This window comes from Petromyzon marinus, chromosome 62 (assembly GCF_048934315.1).
Source record: "Petromyzon marinus isolate PM22_M1 ecotype Great Lakes invasive population chromosome 62, UKy_Petmar_22M1.pri1.0, whole genome shotgun sequence".
Lineage (NCBI taxonomy): Eukaryota > Metazoa > Chordata > Hyperoartia > Petromyzontiformes > Petromyzontidae > Petromyzon > Petromyzon marinus.
Window position 1 is genome coordinate 221,740 of NC_133728.1, and position 27,182 is coordinate 248,921.

Genomic DNA, 27,182 nt, shown 5'->3' on the forward strand with positions numbered 1-27,182 from the left:
TGATGAGAACCCGAGTGTAGAAACCGGCTCAGAGATCTTCTCGTGTTCAAATGCAGCTGAAATTACGCGCTCCCAAAAGGCCGTGCCGGCTGATGGGATGTGTAAAACAATATACAGGATAGTCTAACACCAATGCTTTCGCGACCAATATCATCTATAATAGAGGTTTTTTTGGGTTCGATCGCGTAAATGTGTCGTTAAACCCACCACCATCCTACACAGAAAATGTGTAAGGTGGTGGCGGGTTTAACACACCGATTAGTGCTCTACGCGTAGCGAATTGGCACGTTCTGTTTACGTGACAAACCTCACTAATTGGCTGTGTCGGGTAGTGGCGGGTTTAACGACACATTTATATATTTACACGATCTAACCCAAAAAATAATTTATTATGGATACGGGATATACGTTGATCTTTTGATCTCATTAAATTATCTGTGGAGGGTCACAGGTGAATCGTGTGCGTGGTTATTTTGTGTGAAACGCGAACGGGCCGAGCGTTGTAACTGCCGCTGTGTTCGACATTCCCTGGACTCGCGCCCTGCCAGCGAGAGACCCGGAGCCACGGCTGCCTGGCCAGGGTTACAACTTTCACGCGCGGAAAGGAATTTAAATATTTATTGTAAAAAAAAATATTCAGAGATGTTAGTTATTTTTACTTCCCCCCCACCAGTTGTTTTTTTTATATTCATAGTGACCCCTAACATTTCTCAACTTGATTTGGAAAAAAATATCTGTGGTTGAATTTCAGAGAATGGTGGAAATTGTTAGTGGGTGATTGTGTGTGTAAGTGGGTGATTGTGCGTGTAGGTGAGACGGTGTGCGTGTAGGTGAGACGGTGTGCGTGTAGGTGAGACGGTGTGCGTGTAGGTGAGACGGTGTGCGTGTAGGTGAGACGGTGTGCGTGTAGGTGAGATGGTGTGCGTGTAGGTGAGATGGTGTGTGTGTAGGTGAGATGGTGTGTGTGTAGGTGAGATGGTGTGTGTGTAGGTGAGATGGTGTGTGTGTAGGTGAGATGGTGTGTGTGTAGGTGAGATGGTGTGTGTAGGTGAGATGGTGTGTGTATGTGAGGCCACCCACCTCCTCGTGTGCCGTGCTGGCGTTCATAGGTGCTCGCTAACATCAGTTGTCCCAACAATCTGTTTAATGCTACACGGGGGTGTGCAGCCTTAACAGACAGCTGTGTGTACGTGTGTGTGGAGCTGTGGCTCTGTGATTAGCGTTCGCCCACGTCGGGAATCGAACTTGTGTTGCGCAAACAACTCCGGGTTGGATTCCTGTCTCCCCCTCCTCCTTCCCGCTAAGTAACCAACCCCCCACCCTTAAACAAGCATCACAAAGACGGCGGCTCTCCACCCAGTGTGAACAGCGCATCTCACTGCCCCGTGACAGCCCTTTATTTAACCAGGTGACAGCCCATTGAGATGCTCCGTCTCTCGTGACTGACGTCCTTTATGTAACCAGGTGAGAGTCACCACTCGAATCAATTATCCCTTGCCCCAACAGCCTGCGTAGGCTACACGGGGGATCTTTATCTTTGGAAGATTCACTGACCACTACGCAGTGGCGGAATGGTCAGTGATTTTGGTGACCCGAGTTCGACTCCCTGCTACGGAAAACATCAGTGGCAAGTGCTTCACTGAAGCGGTCCTGGGCAACCCATCACCCCCCCCCCCCCCCCTCTTCACTAACCCGGGAGCGGGCAGTAAGCAAGGCACATGAAGGAACTTCAGCCAGCAGTGGATCGAGCAGAGGCTGTGCGGTGCTGCTGCCCCTCTCGCCGGCGAGGATCGCCATGGCGTTCCGCGCTCTCGCCACCTCTGGCCAAACTTAACCAATGTCAACTTCTTCGTGAAAGTTTTCGGTTACGTTCCAAATTTTCCGCTCTCGACCACAGCTGTGTTAACGTGTCAAAGTTCAAAGGTCGGAAATCAGAAAACTGATTTTTCTCACCATTTTCAAAAATAATAAAATGATGGAGGGCTGGGACAGCGGTTAACGCTGCACCAGGAACTGGTGAGCCTGAGTTTGATTCACTGTGCAGCAGTGTGCTGACCACAGTGCCACCCATCCTCCACTCGATCTCGATTTCATCATCATCAGCCACGGTCAGTCCACTGCTGGATGAAGGCCGCTCCGTGCCGCCACCTCCTCCCACGATCCACCCGCGACCTCGTCGCTCCACCTCCTCGGCTCGCCCCTCGCCGTCTGCTGCCCGGGCCCCCACTCATCACTTCGAACCGGATGAAACAAAACCGGTTCAAAACCGGTTTGTGCCGCAGGCAATGCAAGGCGTTCATCGCCGACAGCAGCGCTGCGACTGCTGCGGCAGTTGCCTAAACTCTGGGAGCTCCCCCACTCTTCCGGCTGTGGTCGGTTGGCTACGTACGGTACGAAAAAAGTTCAACATACCGACATTCGGTAGGTCTCGCGCGGTAAACCGCTGCAGTTGCATCCATTGCTCGCGTTCCGCTGGAATCAGAAACCGGTTCAGGAAGTCAGGCAACCGCTAACCGGTTCCACAGACCGGTTAGCGGTTATCCGGCTTTCCAAAACAGCAGCCCCGAAGTTGCAAGCAGGCGGGGCGTGGCCGCGAGCCGCAGCTCGAGGTCAGTGGCCGCGCCACCGGCCCGGGGAGCTCCCCGTGGCATCCACGGCAGGAGAGCGGCGTGCGGGAGCTGGACCCAGCAGCGGCGAGCGTGGCAAGGGGACGGGGCGTGGGGTGGTAGAGGGGGGGAAGAGTCGTCTCTGGGCACGCTCGCTGTGCTAACCGCTGCGCCACTGCTCCCCTTGCACAGCAACAATCCCGCACCTAAGACAAAGCTTCCCCACCCCCGTATACGCTTAACAGATGTATAGGGCAAGTGCTGTTAGCGAGCACCTATGAAGGCCGGCACGAGGGTGGGTGGCCAAGTATCACGCCAGGCCGCTTTTGTTTCCAGCGTGGCATTGTTTGCGCATCGCACCAGGGACTCATTTGCGGCCGAGTCGACCTAGAGGAGGCCCAAGACCGGATTCAGATCATCGTAACTGGTGTTGGTGGCAGTGAGCGGGAATCGAACTCCGGTCGCGGGGTTCGTTGCGCAGTGCGCTAACCGCTACACTACCGCATACGAACACACCCAGACACACACACCCAGACACACCCAGACACACCCTCTACACAGTATAAAACAGTCAAACCTGCAGAATGGGACTATGAATCCGGGCATTAACCCATTCGCGTGATCAATAATTCAGCGCGCATCTGCCACAGCCGATGCGGGAGCGGATTTAATGAGCACCTCGGGCCGCCTATGCATCCGTGCTCGGAGGGGGGAAGGTCGTGCCAAGGGGAGACGGAATCGGGGAACGCCACTGGGGGAAGGGGCGAGGAGAGAGATAACGGCAGAGATCGGGAAGCGCCGGGTGGATTAGTGCTTGGCACAGGATCAGTGGATTGGGGAAGCCTTCATCCAGCAATGGATTGACCCAGGCTGGTGACCGGCACGGGGAAATATCAGCAGCAGAGCTCGGCTGTGCGTCAGCACGTTGCCAGGACGATTCGGACGGCAGTGCGGTGGTGGTGACACTCGGGCCTCACAGCTAGAAGACCCTGGGTTCGATTCCCGACTCGGATGCCTCTGTGTGTGGAGTCTGTATGTTCTCCCCCTGTTCTACAGAGTGTGTGGAGTTTGTATGATCTCCCCCTGTTCTACAGAGTGTGTGGAGTTTGTGTGATCTCCCCCTGTTCTACAGAGTGAGTGTGTGGAGTTTGTGTGATCTCCCCCTGTTCTACAGAGTATGTGGAGTTTGTATGTTCTCCCCCTGTTCTACAGAGTGAGTGTGTGGAGTTTGTATGTTGTACCCATGTTCTACAGAGTGAGTGGAGTCTGTATGATCTCCCCCTGTTCTAACAGAGTGAGTGGAGTCTGTATGTTCTCCCCCTGTTCTACAGAGTGAGTGTGTGGAGTTTGTATGTTGTACCCATGTTCTACAGAGTGCGTGAGTGGAGTTTGTGTGATCTCCCCCTGTTCTACAGAGTGAGTGTGTGGAGTTTGTATGATCTCCCCCTGTTCTACAGAGTGAGTGAGTGGAGTTTGTGTGATCTCCCCCTGTTCTACAGAGTGAGTGGAGTTTGTGTGATCTCCCCCTGTTCTACAGAGTGAGTGAGTGGAGTTTGTGTGATCTCCCCATGTGCTACAGAGTGAGTGAGTGGCGTTTGTGTGATCTCCCCATGTGCTACAGAGTGAGTGGCGTTTGTGTGATCTCCCCCTGTTCTACAGAGTGAGTGTGTGGAGTTTGTGTGATCTCCCCCTGTTCTATAGAGTGAGTGTGTGGAGTTTGTATGATCTCCTCCTGTTCTACAGAGTGAGTGGAGTTTGTATGATCTCCCCCTGTTCTACAGAGTGAGTGAGTGGAGTTTGTGTGATCTCCCCCTGTTCTAGTGTGAGTGGAGTTTGTGTGATCTTCCCCTGTTCTACAGAGTGAGTGGAGTTTGTGTGATCTCCCCCTGTTCTACAGAGTGAGTGGAGTTTGTATGATCTCCCCCTGTTCTACAGAGTGAGTGAGTGGAGTTTGTATGATATTCCCCTGTTCTACAGAGTGAGTGAGTGGAGTTTGTATGATCTCCCCATGTGCTACAGAGTGCGTGAGTGGAGTTTGTGTGATCTCCCCCTGTTCTACAGAGTGAGTGGAGTTTGTATGATCTTCCCCTGTTCTACAGAGTGAGTGGAGTTTGTATGATATTCCCCTGTTCTACAGAGTGAGTGAGTGGAGTTTGTGTGATCTCCCCCTGTTCTATAGAGTGAGTGAGTGGAGTTTGTGTGATCTCCCCCTGTTCTACAGAGTGAGTGAGTGGAGTTTGTGTGATCTCCCCCTGTTCTACAGAGTGAGTGGAGTTTGTATTATCTCCCCATGTGCTACAGAGTGCGTGAGTGGAGTTTGTGTGATCTCCCCCTGTTCTACAGAGTGAGTGAGTGGAGTTTGTGTGATCTCCCCCTGTTCTACAGAGTGAGTGGAGTTTGTGTGATCTCCCCCTGTTCTACAGAGTGAGTGAGTGGAGTTTGTGTGATCTCCCCATGTGCTACAGAGTGAGTGAGTGGCCTTTGTGTGATCTCCCCCTGTTCTACAGAGTGAGTGTGTGGAGTTTGTGTGATCTCCCCCTGTTCTATAGAGTGAGTGTGTGGAGTTTGTATGATCTCCTCCTGTTCTACAGAGTGAGTGGAGTTTGTATGATCTCCCCCTGTTCTACAGAGTGAGTGAGTGGAGTTTGCGTGATCTCCCCCTGTTCTAGTGTGAGTGGAGTTTTTGTGATCTTCCCCTGTTCTACAGAGTGAGTGAGTGGAGTTTGTGTGATCTCCCCCTGTTCTACAGAGTGAGTGAGTGGAGTTTGTATGATATTCCCCTGTTCTACAGAGTGAGTGAGTGGAGTTTGTATGATCTCCCCATGTGCTACAGAGTGCGTGAGTGGAGTTTGTGTGATCTCCCCCTGTTCTACAGAGTGAGTGGAGTTTGTATGATCTTCCCCTGTTCTACAGAGTGAGTGGAGTTTGTATGATATTCCCCTGTTCTACAGAGTGAGTGAGTGGAGTTTGTGTGATCTCCCCCTGTTCTATAGAGTGAGTGAGTGGAGTTTGTGTGATCTCCCCCTGTTCTACAGAGTGAGTGGAGTTTGTGTGATCTCCCCCTGTTCTATAGAGTGAGTGAGTGAGTGGAGTTTGTGTGATCTCCCCCTGTTCACCAGAGTGAGTGGAGTTTGTATTATCTCCCCATGTGCTACAGAGTGCGTGAGTGGAGTTTGTGTGATCTCCCCCTGTTCTACAGAGTGAGTGGAGTTTGTATGATCTCCCCATGTGCTACAGAGTGCGTGAGTGGAGTTTGTGTGATCTCCCCCTGTTCTACAGAGTGTGTGTGGAGTTTGTATGATCTCCCCCTGTTCTACAGAGTGAGTGAGTGGAGTTTGTGTGATCTCCCCCTGTTCTACAGAGTGAGTGAAGTTTGTGTGATCTCCCCCTGTTCTACAGAGTGAGTGAGTGGAGTTTGTGTGATCTCCCCCTGTTCTATAGAGTGAGTGAGTGGAGTTTGTGTGATCTCCCCATGTGCTACAGAGTGAGTGAGTGGAGTTTGTGTGATCTCCCCCTGTTCTACAGAGTGAGTGGAGTTTGTGTGATCTCCCCCTGTTCTACAGAGTGAGTGAGTGGAGTTAGTGTGATCTCCCCATGTGCTACAGAGTGAGTGAGTGGAGTTTGTGTGATATTTCCCTGTATGGGTATTGGCCCACAAATCCCCAATAGTTAAATTGTTGTTTTAAAATCACTCAACTGAGATCACACACAGCAGCAGCATCGCCCCCTACCGCGAAAGACTTGGCAGGACCCTCTTCAAAACGAGTCTCACGACTCAAGTAAAGCAATGTTGAACGGGAATCGAACCCGGGTAGCTGGGTTCATGGCGCAGCTAATTGCGCTACACACGGACAAAGATCCCCCTATAACCTGTACCAGACTGTTGGGCATGCGCCGTTAGCCAGCACCTACACGGTACGCGAGGGGGTGGGTGACCAGCACCACGCCCGGCCGCCTTTGTATCCCCAGTGGCGATGTTTACACATCGCACCAGGTACTCACTCGAGGCTGAGTCGACCTAGGAGAGCCCCAAGACCGGTTCAGACAATCGTCACCGGTGGCCGTGAGCGGTAATCGAACCTGGGTCGCCGGGTTCGTAGCGCCGCACTCGCTGACCGCTACGAACCCGCCGCTCCCCACGGAGTCGCGCGTGGACGTGGGCCGCGCGTCCCCAGGCGGCGCGGCGTCCGCGTCGTCGCTGTGGCGGCGGCGGCGGCGTCGTGAGCGAGCGGAGGCCGGGAAACAATCGCCGGGCTGCGATGACGGCAGCACAGGAAGCCGCTCTCGTCAAGGCCCTGCAGGTGCAGCGGTCGCCACGGGAACGCGCGGCGCGCACTCTGACGCCTCTCCCTACAACAGCCTCCTCCTCCTGCCCAACTCTCTCCCACCCAACTCTCTCTCCCACTCACCTATCTCTCCCACTCACCCTCGTCTCATACCCACTCAGCTCTCTCCCACTCAGCTCTCTCCCACTCGCCTAGCTATCCCACGAAGCTCTCTCCCACTCGCCTAGCTATCCCACGAAGCTCTCTCCCACTCGCCTAGCTCTCCCACACCTATCTCTCCCACTCGCCCCATACCCACTCACCTATCTCTCCCACTCACCTCTCTCCCACTCAGCTCTCTCCCACTCAGCTCTCTCCCACTCAGCTCTCTCCCACTCAGCTCTCTCCCACTCAGCTCTCTCCCACTCAGCTCTCTCCCACTCAGCTCTCTCCCACTCAGCTCTCTCCCACTCAGCTCTCTCCCACTCAGCTCTCTCCCACTCAGCTCTCTCCCACTCAGCTCTCTCCCACTCAGCTCTCTCCCACTCACCCTCGTCTCATACCCACTCAGCTCTCTCCCACTCACCTATCTCTCCCACTCACCTATCTCTCCCACTCACCTATCTCTCTCACTCGGCTCTCTCCCACCCCCACCGCCATCTCTCTTCCCCTCTCCAACCCGTGTGTGTGTCTGTGTGTGTGTCTGTGTGTGTGTCTGTGTGTGTGTCTGTGTGTGTGTCTGTGTGTGTGTCTGTGTGTGTGTCTGTGTGTGTGTCTGTGTGTGTGTCTGTGTGTGTATTGTTGGGTTGCTCAGCCCAATGGAAGCTGGAGGCCACTGTGTGCTGGGTGAACGTGGACTCGTGCTGTAGCAGTAATCGTAGTATCATCATCATCATCAGGCAAGCTTCACAGAGTCTCAGGAGGGTCCTGCTCAAGTGTTTTGCAGCAGGGGGTGATGACGCTGCTGCTGCTGCAGCTGCTCCTGTGAGATCCAAACTGAGTGAGTGCAGCGAATGTTTCAGCAATGGGATGTTTGTTTGCACAATACGGGTGACATTGTAAGTGTGTCTGTGTGTGGTTAGCTATGGGAGGGAGACCCACTGTGCCAACCTGCAGCCCTACTGATGATGGCGACAGCTGATGATTATCCACACACGAAATTAAAGTAATTATGCACACATTCCAATCGCACCGTGGCCTATTCATTCGGCAGTACCATTGGTTTAATAGAGGCCACCTCTGGACCGGTTTCGACATTCAGCGTCTCATCAGCAGCAGCAGTCTTTGCTCGAACCGGAGCTGGCGACCTGCCAGATGATGAGACGCGACCACGTGGCCGAGCTCTGTGATGCATTCCCGTGGCGTCACGCCGAGAGTGGCAGAATTGCGACGCTCACCGGGCCAACTCTCGAACACGTGACGAGGCGCAGCAGGTGCGGGCAGCTCACCCGCGCACTGTGCTACACGGCGAACATCAGTGGCGAGCGGGGTCTGGTGTCCAAACTGCTCCCCTGGGCCTCTAAATAAGTGCCTCGTCTCGGCGTGTTAAAACAACACAAAGACACTGACAGTAGAAACACAGCGCTAGGGAGACAAAGGCGGCCGGAGCTACACAGATGGGCTGTGTTAGCATGCCTGTGTGTGCTTGCCTGTGTGTGTGCATGTGCGTGCCTGTACGTGCCTGTGTGTGTGTGCGTGCCTGTGCGTGCCTGTGTGTGTGCCTGTGTGCGTGCCTGTGTGTGTGCGTGCCTGTGCGTGCCTCTGTGTGCGTGCTTGTGTGTGTGCCTGTGCGTGCCTGTGTGTGCGTGCCTGTGCGTGCGTGGGCGTGCCCGTGTGTGCCCGCCTGTGCGTGTGTGCGTGCCTGTGCGTGTGCGTGCCTTCACGTAATGGTTAGCGCACTGCGTCTATGAACCCAATAACCATTCCCGCTCACGGCCAACACCAGTAACGATTATCTGAACCGGTCCTGGGCATCCCTTAGGTCGACTCAGCCTCAAATGAGTACCTGGTGCGGTGTGTAAACATCGCCACTGGGGAGACAAAGGCGGCCGGGCATGGTGCTGGCCACCCACCCCCTCGTGTGCCGTTCCAGCGTTCATAGGTGCTGCTCGCTAACAGCACTTGCCCCTACAGTCTGTCAAGGCGATACGGGGGATCCTTTTTTTTCGTTGTGTGTGAGTGTTGGGTGTGAGAGCGTGTGTGTGAGTGTTGGGTGTGAGAGCGTGTGTGTGAGTGTTGGGTGTGAGTGCGTGTGTGTGAGTGTGAGAGCGTGTGTGTGAGTGTTGGGTGTGAGTGCGTCTGTTTGAGTGTTGGGTGTGAGGGCGTGTGTGTGAGTGTTGAGTGTGAGAGCGTGTGTGTGAGTGTTGAGTGTGAGAGCGTGTGTGTGTGTTGGGTGTGAGGGCGTGTGTGTGTGGGTGTTGAGTGTGAGTGCGTGTGTGTTGAGTGTGAGAGCGTGTGTGTTGGGTGTGAGTGTGTGAGTGTTGGGTGTGAGAGCGTGTGTGTGAGTGTTGAGTGTGAGTGTGAGAGCGTGTGTGTGTTGAGTGTGTGAGTGTGTGAGTGTTGAGTGTGAGAGCGTGTGTGTTGAGTGTGTTGAGTGTGTGAGTGTTGAGTGTGAGAGCGTGTGTGTGTGTGAGAGAGTGTGAGAGCGTGTGTGTGTGTGAGAGCGTGTGTGTGTGTGTTGAGTGTGAGAGCGTGTGTGTGTGTTGAGTGTGTGAGTGTGTGTGAGTGTTGAGTGTGAGAGCGTGTGTGTGTGTGTGTGAGAGCGTGTGAGAGCATGTGAGTGTGAGAGTGTGTGAGTGTTGAGTGTGAGAGTGTGTGTGTGTTGAGTGTGAGAGCGTGTGTGTGTGTGTGTGAGAGCGTGTGAGAGCATGTGAGTGTGAGAGTGTGTGAGTGTTGAGTGTGAGAGTGTGTGTGTGTTGAGTGTGAGAGCATGTGTGTGAGTGTTGAGTGTGAGAGCGTGTGTGTGTGAGAGTGTGAGAGCGTGTGGAGTGTGAGAGCGTGTGTGTGTGTGAGAGCGTGTGTGTGTGTGAGAGCGTGTGTGTGTGTGAGAGCGTGTGTGTGTGTGAGAGCGTGTGTGTGTGTGAGAGCGTATGTGTGTGTGAGAGCGTGTGTGTGTGTGTGTGAGGGCGTGTGTGTGTGTGTGTGAGGGCGTGTGTGTGTGTGTGTGAGGGCGTGTGTGTGTGTGTGAGAGCGTGTGTGTGTGTGTGAGAGCGTGTGTGTGTGTGAGAGCGTGTGTGTGTGTGAGAGCGTGTGTGTGTGTGAGAGCGTGTGTGTGTGTGAGAGCGTGTGTGTGTGTGAGAGCGTGTGTGTGTGTGAGAGCGTGTGTGTGTGTGAGAGCGTGTGTGTGTGTGAGAGCGTGTGTGTGTGTGAGAGCGTGTGTGTGTGTGAGAGCGTGTGTGTGTGTGAGAGCGTGTGTGTGTGTGTGAGAGCGTGTGTGTGTGTGTGTGAGAGCGTGTGTGTGTGTGTGAGAGCGTGTGTGTGTGTGTGAGAGCGTGTGTGTGTGTGTGAGAGCGTGTGTGTGTGTGTGAGAGCGTGTGTGTGTGTGTGAGAGCGTGTGTGTGTGTGTGAGAGCGTGTGTGTGTGTGTGAGAGCGTGTGTGTGTGTGTGTGAGAGCGTATGTGTGTGTGTGAGAGCGTGTGTGTGTGTGTGAGAGCGTGTGTGTGTGTGTGAGAGCGTGTGTGTGTGTGTGTGAGAGCGTGTGTGTGTGTGTGAGAGCGTGTGTGTGTGTGAGAGCGTGTGTGTGTGTGAGAGCGTGTGTGTGTGTGTGAGAGCGTGTGTGTGTGTGAGAGCGTGTGTGTGTGTGAGAGCGTGTGTGTGTGTGAGAGCGTGTGTGTGTGTGAGAGCGTGTGTGTGTGTGAGAGCGTGTGTGTGTGTGTGAGAGCGTGTGTGTGTGTGTGAGAGCGTGTGTGTGTGTGTGAGAGCGTGTGTGTGTGTGTGTGTGAGAGCGTGTGTGTGTGTGTGTGAGAGCGTGTGTGTGTGTGTGTGTGAGAGCGTGTGTGTGTGTGAGAGCGTGTGTGTGTGTGTGTGAGAGCGTGTGTGTGTGTGAGAGCGTGTGTGTGTTGAGTGTGTGCGAGAGTGCGAGCGTGAGCGACCCCACAGACCCCAGGAGGAGCAGCAATGCGTCCCACACGCAGCAGAGATATCGTTTGTTCAGTTAAATCTCGCCCGGCGCCTGTCGCTTCGCTTGTCCGCGGTGCGAGTGAGGGTTTCAGAACAGGTGCCGCCCACACATACACAGAGACACACACACAGAGAGACACACACACAGACACAGAGAGACACACACACATACAGAGACACAAAGATCCCCCATATAGCCTTAACAGACTGTAGGGGCAAGTGCTGTTAGCGAGCACCTATGAAGGCCGGAACGGTACACGAGGGGGTGGGTGGCCAGCACCACGCCCGACCGCCTTTGTCTCCCTAGTGGCAATGTTTACACACCGCACCAGGTACTCATTTGAGGCTGAGTCGACCTAGGGGAGGCCCGGGACCGGTTCAGATAATCGTCACTGGTGTTGGCCGTGAGCGGGTCGCCGGGTTCGTAGCGCAGCGCGCTAACCGCTACCCTATCGCTCCCCACTTAGAGACACACACACAGACACAGAGAGAGACACACACACACACACAGAGAGACACACACACAGAGACACACACACACAAAGACACAGAGAGACAGACACACAGAGAGACACACACAACAACCGCCATTCGCCACTAAGTGGCGGTGACGTCACCACGACGCTTGTGCCAGGCCATGTGCACCTTGAGGCCACGTGAAGTGTCGAACGCCCGCGGGCAGGAGGTCACGGGGCAGACCCAAGTGCCACGGGTCGACTGACTAAGATGACTGAGATGACTGGCTGATGCACCACCTGTGCCCCCTACTGTGCCAACCTGCTGTGTTTTAGCCACCCGGTGCTCCGCTCGTTGTGAGCGTCGCTCCTCCGTTGTTGTTGGAGGGCGACTACCTCCAACTGCTCAATAGCAGCGTCCTTCACGAGCCTCCTCCACAGAGGCCGGTCTTGACACCGCTGGTACCAGTCATCGGCAAGTCCACTCAGCTCCACGTCCTCCTGTACCACATCACTCCATCTCTTCTCTAGCCCGTGCCGCGCCGTTTAGCCCCCTCGATCCGGCCGAACAAAAACGGTTTCGGCATGCGGTGGCTGGGCATGCGGGCTACATGACCCAGCCATCGCAGCCTTGCCCGCCGGAGGAGCTCACCGATGGGACCTTGCCCAGATCTCAAACAGAGACAGAGTCACAGAGAGGACACACACTCACAGAGAGGACACACACTCATAGAGAGGACACACACTCAAACAGAGACACACACACACATAGAGAGACACAAACACATAGAGAGACACAAACACATAGAGAGACACAGACACACACACACAGAGACACACACAGACAGAGAGACACACAGACACACACATACAGAGAGACACACTCAGACAGACAGACACAAATACAGAGACACACAGACAGACATACACACAGACAGACATACACACACATAGAGGGACACACACAGAGAGACACACACACAGACAGACACACAGACAAAGATCCCCCGTGTAGTCTCGAACAGGCTGCTGTTGGGGCAAGCGCTCTTCGCGAGCAGCACCGATTAAAGCCAACACGGCACAGGCTGTGGTGTGGCGAGCACAACGCCCAGTCCCCGTGTTGTAAACACACTGAGCCAAGTTCTCATTTGATGCGGAGTCAACCTAGGGGAGGCCCACGACAGGTTCAGACAATCGTTACCGGTGAGCGGGAATGGGACTCGGGTCACCGGGTTCGTAGCGCAGCGCGCTACCCGCTACACTATCGCTCCCCACACGCACACACACTCACACACACGCACGTATGAGTATGGATGTGTGTGGAAGTAAAGGGGTGCGGGTATGTGTACATGGGTGTGTGTGTACGTGTGTGTACGTGCGTGTACATGGGTGTGTGTGTACATGTGTGTGTGTGTACATGGGTGTGTGCGTGTCCGGCAAAACAACCCTCTACCTCCTCGCGGTGCCGGACGGGCAACTCTATCGTGGACAGTGCTGTGGGGGGAGGGCCAATTCCGATTGGCTCCTCCCCTCACGGCGTCTGTGACCACCACAGTGGCTAAACGGGGGCTCTGGACGGGTGCGAGGGGCTGGTAACCCCTCCACCTTCAAAAATTTACCACTAAACCACGACTGAAATATGTAACTAATAAGCTTGTGCCGGAGGCCCCGGGGGCACAGGCTTCTATGACGTCTCCTGGCCAAACCCCAATTGGAGGAGCCAGGAGATTGAATCTCTACCCTCGGGGCTCCTCCAGAAACAACGAAAAACCACTTCGTGTGGCCACGTGGAATGTTTCAACGCTCACTGCGGAGAAGAGGCTGCCACTCTGTCAGGAGCTGGACCGGTACCGCCTGGATCTCTATGGCATTCAGGAGGTCCAGTGGACCGGTTCTGGCTCCTGCCACCATGAGGGGTGGACAGTCCTCTACTCAGGGCAGCAGACTGCCAAACAACAGGGTGTGGCTCTTCTTTTGAACAAAAGAATGAAGGGGGCGTGGGAGCGTGGTGGTGAGGTGTGGGAAGCTGTAAGCCCCAGGCTACTTTGGGCTTGCCTTCCCATCAACTGGAGGCGATGGAGTGGTGGTCGTGGTTACTTATGCCCCCACCGAAGACGAACATCCGTGGAGGCATGCAGGCAAAGCCGATGAGTCAGATGCCTTCTATGACCTCCTGTCACAGGTGCTGGCTAAAGTGGCCCCTCGGGACAGAGTCATCTTGTTGGGTGACTTAAATGCCCGAGTTGGTCATGATGCTGGCACCTGGTCTGGAGTGATTGGAGGGCATGGGCCAGATCAGCTCAATAACAACGGTAGGAGGCTGCTAGATTTTTGTGCAGCCCATGGGCTTGTAATTGCCAACACGCTGTTCCGGCATCGGCGCATCCACACAACATCATGGATGCATGCCGGGTCCAAGCAAGAACATCTGCTGGACTACATAGTGACGGACCAGCGGATGCGAGCCCATGTCCTTGACACCAGGACCTACCGTGGAGCTGATCTGCCCTCTGACCATCGACTAGTCATCTGTAAGATGCGCCTGCCATTCTTCCACTCCGGTGGTGGGTGTACACCCAGGACCCCATTCCAACCTAAAGTGGCCTGGTCTCAGTTAACTGATGAAAGTTGCAAGCGAGAATTTCATCATCGCTTGCAGCTGGGGTTGGCATCGTCCCCCTCTCCTCCTGATGTCGAGGGTAAATGGGCGAGGTTTAGGACTGACTCATGCAGCTGCAATGGCTGCTTTGGGTACGCGGTCCAGACCTCCCTAGAGACCCTGGCTGACAGAGGAGGTGTTCAGGATGGTTGAGAAAAAGCGACAGGCCCACTGTCATCAGCTACAGAATCCCACGTCAGAGAATGAGGAGGCTTACCGCAGCCTTCGCTCGGAGGTTCGGAGAGCCGTGAGGCGCTGCAAGAATGGGTGGTGGTCGCAGGTTGCTGAGGAGATGGGAGTCTGCCTCAGTGGCCCGCGATCACAAATCTCTATTTAACTCCATCAAAAAAGTAACCTGCAGCGCCACACCTATTACCATCATTAGGGGAAAAAACGGTGATCCAATCTCCGACCCCCAGGAACAGGTTTGCAGATTTGTTGAGCATTTTTGAGGTCCTGGGGGAGGGGAAATCCCTCAGCCAGGAAAACATCATGGCACAAAGTGGGGATGACCCTGCTGAGGCTGCAGTGCCTCAAATATTGGAAGAAGTCACCCCCTGTGAGTGGCTGGCTGAGGTGCTATCTGTTGAGGAAGTACTGAAGGCGATCCGGAGTCTGAGACCAGGAAAGGCACCGGGTAGAGATGATCTCCCAAGCGAAATGCTGAGGGAGGGTGGCGTTTGTGCACAGCCTGCCCTATATGACATCATAACAACAGTCTGGACCACTGGATGGGTTCCGCAGTATTGGAAGGATGCCCTGGTGGTCCCCCTCATTAAGAAGGGGGACCACACAGACTAACAACTACAGGGGCATCTCACTCCTCAGTGTGCCGGGAAAGGTCCTGGCAAGGATTATTCAACATCGCCTTGCCAGGCACGCTGAGGAGAGGCTTGCGGAGTCCCAATGCGGTTCCAGGAAAGGGCGGTCCTGCACAGATGCCATATTTTCTGTCCGTCTGCTACAGGAGAGGTGTAGGGAATTCCAACAAGACCTACATCTCGGCCTATGATACCATCAGTAGGCCTGGGCTCTGGGTTGTTCTTCGTGCTTTTGGAGTCCCTGACCCTCTGCTCACGATCATTAAGGACCTCCATGATGGTGAGCGGGCCCGGGTAAAACTACGTGGCCGCGAGTCAGAGTCATTCCCTGCACACCTTGGGGTGCGACAGGGATGTCCTCTGGCTCCCACATTATTTAACATCTATTTTAACCACGTAGTTCGTGAAGCCTTCAATAGCTGTACCGGGGGAATCTCCATTTGGTACATATATAATGGGAGGCTGATCGATGCCCGAGTGTGGTCAAGGGATGGCTCCCTACTGCTCAACCACGTTATGTATGCCGATGATTTGGTAATAGCTGCTCATTCAGAGGAGGAGTTGGAGACGCTGCTGCTGAGATGGGGCCTTACCATCAGCCCCACCAAAACTAAGCACCTGCCTGGGTATTTTGTACCATTGGACACTCCACCCCCACAACTCCCAATCAGTGATGGGGCAGTTGTGGAGAGAGTGGAGAGTTTCCCCATACCTGAGCAGTGTGCTTATGACCGGCTCCAGTTTAACAGCAGAGGTCTCACTCCGAATCACTCGAGGGAAATATCTTTTCATCGGTTGCGTAACGCTGTGTGGAAGCTACCTGGTCTGTCGCTCCGCACTAAGCTTCAGGTCTTCTCGGCCACGGTCATTCCCTCCCTTCTCTACGCTTGCGAAACGTGGACCCCCCAATGGAACATCTTCGCCGGTTAGAAACATTTAGGATGGCCTGCCTACGATCCATCCTGGGTTTAATCAGGCTGGATTGTGTGAGGAGCTCACAAATCCTTGAAAGATCTGGGCAAGGTCCCATCGGTGAGCTCCTCAGGCAGGCAAGGCTGCGTTGGCTGGGTCATGTAGCCCGCATGCCCAGCCACCGCATGCCGAAACAGCTTTTGTTCGGCCGGATAGAGGGGGCTAAACGGGCGCGGCACGGGCTAGAGAAGAGATGGAGTGATGTGGTACAGGTACAGGAGGACGTGGAGCTGAGTGGACTTGCCGATGACTGGTACCAGCGGTGTCAAGATCGGCCTCTGTGGAGGAGGCTCGTGAAGGACGCTACTGGGCAGTTGGAGGCAGTCGCCCTCCAACAACAACGGAGGGCAGAGGAGCGACGCTCACAACAACGAGCGGAGTGCCGGGTGGCTAAAGCACAGCAGGTTGGCACAGTAGGGGGCACAGGTGGTGCATCAGCCAGTTATCTCAGTCAGTCGACCCGTGGCACCTGGGTCTGACCCGTGACCTCCTGCCAGCGGGCGTTCGACACTTGACGTGGCCTCAAGGTGCACATGGCCTGGCACAAGCGTCGTGGTGACGTCACCGCCACTTAGTGGCGAATGGCGGTTGTTGTTGTGTGTGTGTGTGTACATGGGTTTGTGTGTTTGGAGCCGTAGTGCGGGAAACCGCTCACGGCCAACACCGGTGACGATTCAATTTTATGTTTATTTATTTTGGTATAGCTCTGAGCCATTCGGCTCTTGAATCGGGTGCAACCGCAACAAACAAAAACACAAACAAGAAAAACATCTTAAAGTGACTATGTGTGACTATGTGCGACTGTGTGTGACTATGTGACTATGCAAACAGAAAATCCATGAATCGGTCCTGGGCCTCCCCGAGGTCGACTCGGCATGAAATAAGCACCTGGTGCGGTGTGTAAACATCGCTAGCACTGGGGAGACAAAGGCGGCCGGGCGTGGTGCTGGCCACCCACCCTCTCGTCGCGAGGGGCCACAGAGCCACCGCTGGACCACCGCTCAGCAGTCCATAGACACGGATACATTTGTTTGTATTTGTTTGAACCCGCGACGATCCTTGAAAGAACCACCGGAGCTCACGTATGCGTCGCTCCCAATGGGGACGGAGATCCTTTATCGAACCGTGAATAGGTTCAGTGACGCGCGGATGACGAGGGCCGACCCACGACGACATGCGGGGGCGGAACGCGTCCGACAGCCGTCCCGGGAGGAGATGGAGCGATGACATCGATCAGCTGCGCGCGCGGCCAAGACGGGAGGCGTTCATCCAGCAGTGGAGTTGACCGAGGCTGCTGATGAAGACGATGGTGGTGAAACCCGTGGGGTATCTGTAACTGGATCGCGGACTCTCTCCGCCCCTCTGCAGGGCGCCGCGCGCGCGACCCGGGAGGTCGCCGGCCTCGCTCGGACCTCCCGGCGCGGCAGCCAGTACCGTGCCACCACGATAACCCATGGGCAGGCGTCTCGCGTGGGACACGCGGACAGACGTCTCGCGTGGGACACGCGGACAGACGTCTCGCGTGGGACACGCGGACAGACGTCTCGCGTGGGACACGCGGACAGACGTCTCGCGTGGGACACGCGGACAGACGTCTCGCGTGGGTCGGCTGGGATGGATGGGGCAGGCGTCTCGCACCCTCCCCCATCCCCCCCACACCTCTGGCCACTCCGCAGTTCTGCGATCGGCAGGTCGAGTGTGGTGGTGGGGTAAAGTGTGGGGACTCTCACCTCTTCTTCCAAAGACGTACTGGCTCAGCGTTGGAAGAGTAGGCCAAATACCACTCGAGACAAAAGGAGAGGCTGTCTAGAGCGCCCTGGTGGCGTAAAGCGAACAATTTCACGGTCTGCGCCTTTACCCCTCTCCAGTCCCGGGGGAGAGGGGGGGGGTGATTTATTTATTCATTCCCCACTCCCCCCCACCACCAAAGTTCTTCTGTTTGTGAGCCTGGTTAATGGCTCACTCATTCGACCCTTCTAGTTTGCAAGTGCACATTAGTCACGCCGATCTGCAACAACACCACCCACTCGCTCAGCACGGGCCCAAGGCCCTCTACGCGTTAAAACAATCAGAATCATACCGCTGATGATGATGATTGTTGGGCACGTTTGGTTTTTGGCGATATCGTCCCCACAGCGCAATCGTTACGAAGGGAGGCCCTGCTGCTGCTGTTTCACAGACTGCAAGCGGTCAGCAATAATCAGCACCAATATTAGAGAGCAAGGGTGTATTGGGCTGAGCGAGGTTGCAGAAATTGTTTGCGAGCGCTTGGAGAGGAGAGAGAGACGGCGATGGGAGGAACCCCGATCTGGAGCCGTGGCGAAGCGGACCCGCGGTGGCCAGGAGATGTCAACTCCCTCGCCTGGTATACAGGAGGTCGTGGGTTCGATCCCGACGCCTGCTGCTGTATATTTGGAGTTTGCATGCCTCTCTCTGCACGTGGTCGCGTGGATTTTTCTCCGGATCCTCCGGTTCTTCCCTTCCACATTTAGAACATTTCCACATGATAAGCCACTTCGTTGAGCTAAATTTGTGGCCAGGTCGCTTCTCAAAAATATAGCTCAGTGGGTAAAATAAAGGAAAGTGTTCAGTTTGCACTGGGGCCGCCTTTCCTCCCTCCCTACCTCTTGGTGGACTTGTATATGTATTTCTACTGACCGTGTACCTTGTATTTTTCATTCTATCTATGCTGGTATGTGCAATCCAAAGGTTGAACACGAAATTTAACACTCTTCTGAAATTCGTGGTCCGCCAGGAGGTGTCTAACTGTGTTGTTGGCCTGACTGGATGTGCTTCACATAATGTTTTTTCAGGTTTGTTGAATTCTCGTCTCTCATCTTTTTGCTGTATTTACCTCCGTGATTTGTTCTTGGCACCTGATGAAGATCGCTTGCGTTGTGATCGAAACGTCGTGATTGTTTTTTTTGTTTTAATATAATTTTATTGTATTTCTACATACGTGACTTTACCGAAAAAAACAATGGGTGATGAGAGGCTTGGTGGAGGGACCCAGGGAGTGACAGAAACCACGAGCACAACTTGGTTCTGTCTTCCCATATAGAAATACTATATATATACACCACTACATCATATATACCACTACATTATATGTTTATGTAATATGTAGTCGGTGAGTGTCACGGCAACAGAACCCCCACGGGCGCGGGTTAAAGGTGCTAATTAGCAGCACTTGCCCCCAAAGGGCCAAGGGGTTAATTGGGAGATCTTTGTCTTTGTTTAGCGGGTGCGTGTGTGTGTAGGTGTGTGTGTGTAGGTGTGTGTGCATGTATTTAGGTGTGTGTGTAGGTGTGTGTGTGTAGGTGTGTATGTTGAAGTGTGTTTAAGTGTGTTTGTGTGTAGGTGTGCATGTTGAAATGTGTTTAAGTGTGTGTGTAGGTGTGTATGTTTTTAGGTGTGTGTGTAAGTGTGTGTTTTTAGGAGTGTGTTTAAGTGTGTGTGTAGGTGTGTGTATGTATTTAAATGTGTGTGTAGGTGTGTGTGTGTGTGTTTAGGTGTGTATGTATGTATGTATTTAAATGTGTGTATGTAGGTGTGTATGTATTTAGGTTTGTGTAGGTGTGTATGTATTTAGGTGTGTTTGTTGAAGTGTGTTTAAGTGTGTTTAAGTGTGTGTGTAGGTCTATATAAGTGTGTGTGTGTATGTGTAAAAGTGTGTGTGTAGGTGTGTATGTTTTTAGGCGTGTGTGTAGGTGTGTGTTTTTAGGTGTGTGTAGGTGTGTATGTATTTAAATGTGTGTAGGTGTGTGTGTGTGTTTAGGTGTGTGTATGTATTTAAATGTGTGTATATAGGTGTGTATGTATTTAGGTTTGTGTAGGTGTGTATGTATTTAGGTGTGTTTTTAGGTGTGTGTGTGTGGGTGTTTAAGTGTGTGTGTAGGTGTCTGTGTATGTATTTAAATCTGTGTGTAGGTGTGTGTATATATTTAAATGTGTGTGTAGGTGTGTATGTTTTTAAGTGTGTGTGTGTGTTTAAATGTGTGTGTAGGTGTGTGTATGTATTAAAATGTGTGTGTGTAGGTGTGTGTATGTATTTAAGTGTGTGTGTGTGTAGGTGTGTGTATGTATTTAAGTGTGTGTGTAGGTGTGTGTGTGTTTTTAGGTGGGTGAGTGTAGGTGTGTATGTTTTTTAAGTGTGTGTGTGTTTAAGTGTGTATGTTTTTAAGTGTGTGTGTTTAAGTGTGTGTGTAGGTGTGTGTGTGTGTTTAAGTGTGTGTGTAGGTGTGTGTGTATGTATTTAAATGTATGTGTGTAGGTGTGTATGTTTTTAGGTGTGTGTGTGCTTAAGTGTGTGTGTAGGTGTGTGTTTAAGTGTGTGTGTAAGTGTGTGTGTGTAGGTGTGTGTGTATGTATTTAAATGTGTGTGTAGGTGTGTATGTTTTTAGGTGTGTGTGTATGTATTTAAATGTATGTGTGTAGGTGTGTATGTTTTTAGGTGTGTGTGTGCTTAAGTGTGTGTGTAGGTGTGTGTTTAAGTGTGTGTGTAAGTGTGTGTATAGGTGTGTGTGTGTAGGTGTGTGTTTAAGTGTGTGTGTGTATTTAAATGTGTGTAGGTGTGTATGTTTTTAGGTGTGTGTGTATGTACTTAAATGTGTGTGTAGGTGTGTGGGGAGCCGAGGAACCGAGACCACTGCGCTACCCGCAGACCCGAGTTCAATTCCCATTCACGATCAATAACAGTGGCGAACATGTGAACCGGTGCTGGGCCTCCCCTAGGTCTACTCGGCCCCAAGTGAGGAGTGCCTGATGTGGCGTGTAAATCATCAGCGCTGTGTGGAGACAAAGGCGGGCGGGAGTGCTGTTGACCACAGCCCCCTCTCGAGACCGTGCTCGCCTTAATCGGTGCTCGTTCACAGCACTCGCCCGAGGTCTTGGGGGTGAAACGCGAGGGTTTGTGTGGGGTCAGGGGATTGGTGTGGGGGAGGGGGAGGGGAGGGGGAGTGGGGGGGGTCGCCCCAGAGGTCGTGAAGACTCCACTGATGGGAATTCTGTTAAGTAGGGAATAATGAGTTGAAGAAAGACAGACAAAGACAAAGGTTCCCCGTGTGGCCTCCAACAGATTGTTGGAGCAAGTGCTGTTAGCAAGTAGCGCCTATGAAGGCCGGGACACGAGGGGGTGGGTGGCCAGCTCCACGCCTGGCCGCCTTTGTCTCCCTAGTGGCGATGTTTACACACCGCACCAGGTACTAATTCGACCTAACGGAGGTCGTGGACCGGATCAGATAATCATCACTGGCGTCGAGCCGTGAGCGGAAACCCAACCCGGGTAGCCGGTTCGTAGCGCAACGCGCTCGTCGCTGCACTACAGCTCCCCACTCTCTCCACCACACTCTCACACTCTCCACTACACTCTTACACTCTCTCTCTCTCTCCACCACACTCTCACACTCTCTCTCTCCACCACACTCTCACACTCTCTCTCTCCACCACACTCTCACACTCTCTCTCCACCACACTCTCACACTCTCTCTCTCCACCACACTCTCACACTCTCTCTCTCCACCACACTGTCACACTCTCTCTCCCTCTCCACCACACTCTCTCTCCCTCTCCACCACACTCTCTCTCCCTCTCCACCACACTCTCTCTCCCTCTCCACCACACTCTCACACTCTCTCTCTCTCCACCACCACACTCTCACACTCTCTCTCTCCACCACCACACTCTCACACTCTCTCTCTCCACCACCACACTCTCACACTCTCTCTCTCTCCACCACCACACTCTCACACTCTCTCTCTCTCCACCACCACACTCTCACACTCTCACACTCCACCACCACACTCTCACACTCTACCACCACACTCTCACACTCTCACACTCCACCACCACACTCTCACACTCTCACACTCCACCACCACACTCTCACACTATCACACTCCACCACCACACTCTCACACTCTCACACTCCACCACCACACTCTCACACTCTCACACTCCACCACCACACTCTCACACTCTCACACTCCACCACCACACTCTCACACTCTCACACTCCACCACCACACTCTCACACTCCACCACCACACTCTCACACTCTCACACTCCACCACCACACTCTCACGCACACACTCCACCACCACACTCTCACGCACACACTCCACCACCACACTCTCACGCACACACTCCACCACCACACTCTCACGCACACACTCCACCACCACACTCTCACGCACACACTCCACCACCACACTCTCACGCACACACTCCACCACCACACTCTCACGCACACACTCCACCACCACACTCTCACGCACACACTCCACCACCACACTCTCACGCACACACTCCACCACCACACTCTCACGCACACACTCCACCACCACACTCTCACGCACACACTCCACCACCACACTCTCACTCACACTCCACCACCACACTTTCACTCACACTCCACCACCACACTCTCACTCACACTCCACCACCACCACACTCTCACTCACACTCCACCACCACACTCTCACACTCCACCACCACACTCTCACACTCCACCACCACACTCTCACACTCCACCACCACACTCTCACACTCCACCACCACACTCTCACACTCCACCACCACACTCCCACACTCCACCACCACACTCTCACACTCCACCACCACACTCTCACACTCCACCACCACACTCTCTCTCTTCACCACGCTCACTCTCCACCACGCTCTCACTCTTCACCACGCTCACTCTCCACCACGCTCACACTCTCCACCACACTCTCACTCTCCACCACACTCTCACTCTCCACCACACTCTCACTCTCCACCACACTCTCACTCTCCACCACACTCTCACTCTCCACCACACTCTCACTCTCCACCACACTCTCACTCTCCACCACACTCTCACTCTTCACCACGCCCTCGCTCTCCACCACGCCCTCGCTCTCCACCACACTCTCACTCTCCACCACACTCTCACTCTTCACCACGCCCTCGCTCTCCACCACGCCCTCGCTCTCCACCACACTCTCTCTCTCTCTCCACGACTGTCAATCCCCCCCCCCATCCTAAACGCGCGCAATTCTCAGCTCAGTAACTGCGTCCAGGACTAATGACTCATCACGACCACTGCTTTAAATAAACACTGACTCGACTATTTTCACACAAGACAAAGATCCCCCATATTGACTCCACAGACTGTTGGGGCAAGTGCTGTTAGCGAGCACCTGTGAAGGATGGCCCGGCACACGAGGGGGTGCGTGGCTGGCCAGCATCACGCCCGGCCGCCTTTGTCTCCATAGTAGCGATGTTAACACATTTCACAAGATGCTCCTGTAAGGCTGAGTCGATCTAGGGGAGGCCCAGGATCGGTTCAGATAATTGTCACGAGTGGTGACCGAGTGCGGGAATCTAACTCTGGTCGTCGGGTTCGTAGCGCAGTGCGCTAACCATTGCGCCACCACTCCACCACACACACACCCTCACACAGAGACAAAGACTTAAGTCTCCATGCGGAGACCCACACTTCACAATAAGAGCCTCCCCGTCTAAAGCCAGACACCCAGAGAAAGAGAACCCCTTCACAATAGCAGTCACCAGTGATAATCAGGCGACTCTATTTGAGATCTGAACGGGTCCTGGGCTCACTCCATCCCACAGCGCTTCACCAACCTGCCATTGGTCGGCGCGGTCAAGCGAAGTATGGCACAACAACAGCAGCAGCCAGCAGCATGGCGGTGGTGCTGGAAGGGGGGCGGTGGCGCTGTGAGACTCCCGTCCGTGCCCTGGCCCGCCGGGAGATAGCGGTTACAGCAGTGTGGGCCAATCGCCATTTGTATGGGGATAGAGCGTTGCCCCCTCGCTGCAAGGCGTGCATTTTCTCCACGCGCTCCGTGTTCCTGCCACCTCGTATAATAAACAAGATTCGTCATTTATTGGCTGAAAACATCTCACGGATAGAATCCCAATGCAGCAGTAGCAGCAACCTCCTGAAAACGGCCGTACGAGCCCCATGTGTGTGTGCCGTGGTGCCGGGCCGTGGTGCCGGGCCGTGGTGCCGGGCTGTCGACGGCGAGCGTCGCCGAGTGTGCGGGCGGTGCCCCCGTGGCTAGGGCCCCATCGTTTCCGGATTCGGATCCGGACGGCTCTGGATTGTTTTTTCAAAGACCTTCAGGTTGCATTTAAAGGTCAGGCTGCGGTCCGGCGTGACCCCAACCGCACCTCGCCGGGGCGACATTTGCCACCTCTTGGCAGCAGAAGTTCTCGCCGCGCGGGGCGTTGGGCCGAATTCTCCGGGTACCGGGAGCAACGCTGTTGGGAGGGGCCCACGGTGGGCCGATGACCCCCGAGGTTGAGTGGCTTAAAGTTCCGTGTCGCTCATAAATATCACAAAATAGGCGTGGGCCCAGGGCACCGCGTGCAGGTGGCACCAGGATGTTGTGTTTGAGATGAAGTGGAGCAGGGGAGCCGGTGGAGCCACCACCAAAGCCCCGTTGTAACCTCGAGCCGAACATCGCACGCCTCCTGGCTTTGACATTCCCATTCCTCCTCTTCGGAGGCACCGATGTAACCATCGACTCACCTCATCGAGTCGCTCGCCACTCGTGGAACCATCAACCGCATCAGAACATCACCAGGCCGATGCTCCACTAGATCTCCTTTACGAATGGAAACTCAAAGATACAACCCACAGCGGTGCGACTGTGGCCATGCAACCCAAACTATGGACCGCACGGTCAACCCACTGTGGCCTGCACGCCTTCAACGGAGGAGGAACGGCCAAACGACACCAACTCTCGCTCTACCGAAGCCCCCTCTCCTCGTGGCAGCAGCAGGACCTCCACACCGAGCATCTAGCTCGTGAACCACCAACACTGCTGCTCGGCTGCTGCTGCTGCTGCCACCATCACCACGCGCAACAGTAAAAGGTTGATAAGCTGCATAATACATCAAGCATTGGCATCATTAAACAGCGACATCATCTCTCAAACTCGACAGAAATCACCAACAAACAACCATCATCGAGTACCATCGTCCGGGGAGCACTCGGACAGTTGTGCGGGGTGCGAGCGGTGGCGCAGCGGTTGGCGCACTGCACGACGAACCCGGCGCCTCGCCCCTAGTTCGAGTGCCGGCCCAGGCCAACATCGGTGGCGAGTGAACACTGTACTCGGATCGATCTATCCATCTGTTAGTTGCTGATGTGTCGTTCCATTACATCATTGAGTTCGCAAATGATTTAACTAAGTGGTCTCTTATGGTCATAGAACGCCACGCCCGTGCGTGCGGGTGCTCCTGGGGTTGTGGGTTAATACGCGAACACAGTCTGGGCCGGTTTTGACACTCAGAGTCTCATCAGCAGTCAGGCTGACGCCAGTGCTTGTGAACTGCCCGGTGTTTATAGGCAAGGATCCTCTCTGAGATGTGGATCCCAGACTTCGCCGTGTCTGTTGTAGTGCTGCGTTGCCAGGTAACGCACGACGCTATTGGTGTGGCTTTGTATGCGAGTGTGGGTTGGTGACTGTCTTTGTGGGGGTGTGCGAGTGTGTGATTGGGGGTGTGCGAGTGTGTGATTGGGGGTATGCGAGTGTGTGATTGGGGGTGTGCGAGTGTGTGATTGGGGGTGTGCGAGTGTGTGATTGGGGGTGTGCGAGTGTGTGATTGGGGGTGTGCGAGTGTGTGATTGGGGGTGTGCGGGTGTGTGATTGGGGGTGTGCGGGTGTGTGATTGGGGGTGTGCGAGTGTGTGATTGGGGGTGTGCGAGTGTGTGAGTGGGGGTGTGCGAGTGTGTGATTGAGGGTGTGCGAGTGTGTGATTGGGGGTGTGCGAGTGTGTGATTGGGGATGTGTGGGTGTGTCTCAGCCTCACATCAGCACCTGGTTCAATGTGTAAACATCACCAATAGGAAGACAAAGGCGGTCGGGCGTGGTCCTGGCAACCCACACCCTTGGTGTGCCGTGCCGGCCTTAATTAGGAGCGCGCTAACAGCCCTTGCCCCAACAGTCGATGTAGGCTACACGGAGGATCTTTGTCTTTGTGGGCGTGTGCGAGGAGGCTGCGTGTGTGATATGGGGAGCGGTGGCACAGTGGTTAGTGCACAGCGAACCCAGTAACCAGAGTTCAATTCCTGCTCACGGCTAACATCAGTGGCGGTTATCCGAACCCGTCTCTCTCCCCAATGTCGACTCAGCCTTAAACGGGTGCACGTTTTCCTTGTGCAAATGTGTAAACATCAGCAATGGGGAGACAAAGGCGGCCGGGCGTTGCTCTGACCACACCCTTTATCCCTTTGTGCCTTCCTTCATAGGCGCTCGCTAACAGCACTTGCCCTCTACCGTGTGTGTAGGCTACACGGAGAGCTTTGTCTTTGTGCGCGTGTAGCTGGTAGCGCGCAGCACTCATAACCCTGCAACCAGAGTTCGATTCTCGTTCACGGCTAACATCAGTGGCGAGTGGATATCAGAACCGCTCCTGGACCCCCCCTAGGTCGCCTCAGCCTCATTCCAGTAGCTGGTGCGGTTTCGTAAGCGTCAGTACTGGTAAGACAAAGGCGGCCCGGGTTGGAGCTGTCCCCACAACACCCACCCGACGCTCATAGGGTTAAGCATCAGCACGTGTACGTACTGTAGACTCGTGTGTCATCATCATCATCGTCTATCCACTGCTGGATGAAGATCAATGCGGTGTTCTCTAAACCACGTGCTCCTCTCTCTCTCTCTCTCCGCCTCTCGGTGTCACTCCGAACGTGCGTCCCTCCGTGATACACCGCGCGTACGTTTCCGATTTTCGTTCCACATTTCACGCGAATGACCAAGTGCTTCCGATCCATATACGCCACGGCAGCTAACAAGCACAACTCAGGATCACAAGTGGATGTGCACACGTGCGGAGCGGCGGCGTGGAGCGTGAAACATGGAGAGATGGAGGTGGCCGGGCGTGGCCCTGGGACCCCCCCCCCCATCACCACCACCCCCTGGGGTGGCACCGTGGCTACTCGCTTAACGACACAACAGTCTGTATGAGGCTACACGGAGGTCTTTGTTGTATAGCGAGGGCATGGACATCGTCAGTCATGATCAATCCACTGCTGGATGAAGGCCCCGTGTGCAGCTACACCTGCATGCATGCATTGTAAATGTGCGTGTATACAGTACATGTATGTGCATAGCATGTGCACGAATGCATAGCATATACACAGTACACGTGTGCTGAGAGCAAGTGCTATCATACCCGTGTGCAAGATGATTGGCGCTGCTGCTGCCGCGTTGGCAGTGGTACACAGACAACGGCAACTCAACACGATCCGTGTCTACATTAACCCTGTCGTCGCC

The 27,182-nt window shown here is 54.3% G+C and overlaps 1 protein-coding gene across 3 annotated transcripts in view; it reads right to left on the minus strand.

The window, feature by feature from the left end:
• The window catches only part of LOC116955842 (basal cell adhesion molecule-like), a 75,188-nt gene that overhangs the window by 41,693 nt on the left and 6,313 nt on the right, over window positions 1-27,182 (minus strand). The gene's annotated exons all lie outside the window — the stretch shown is intronic.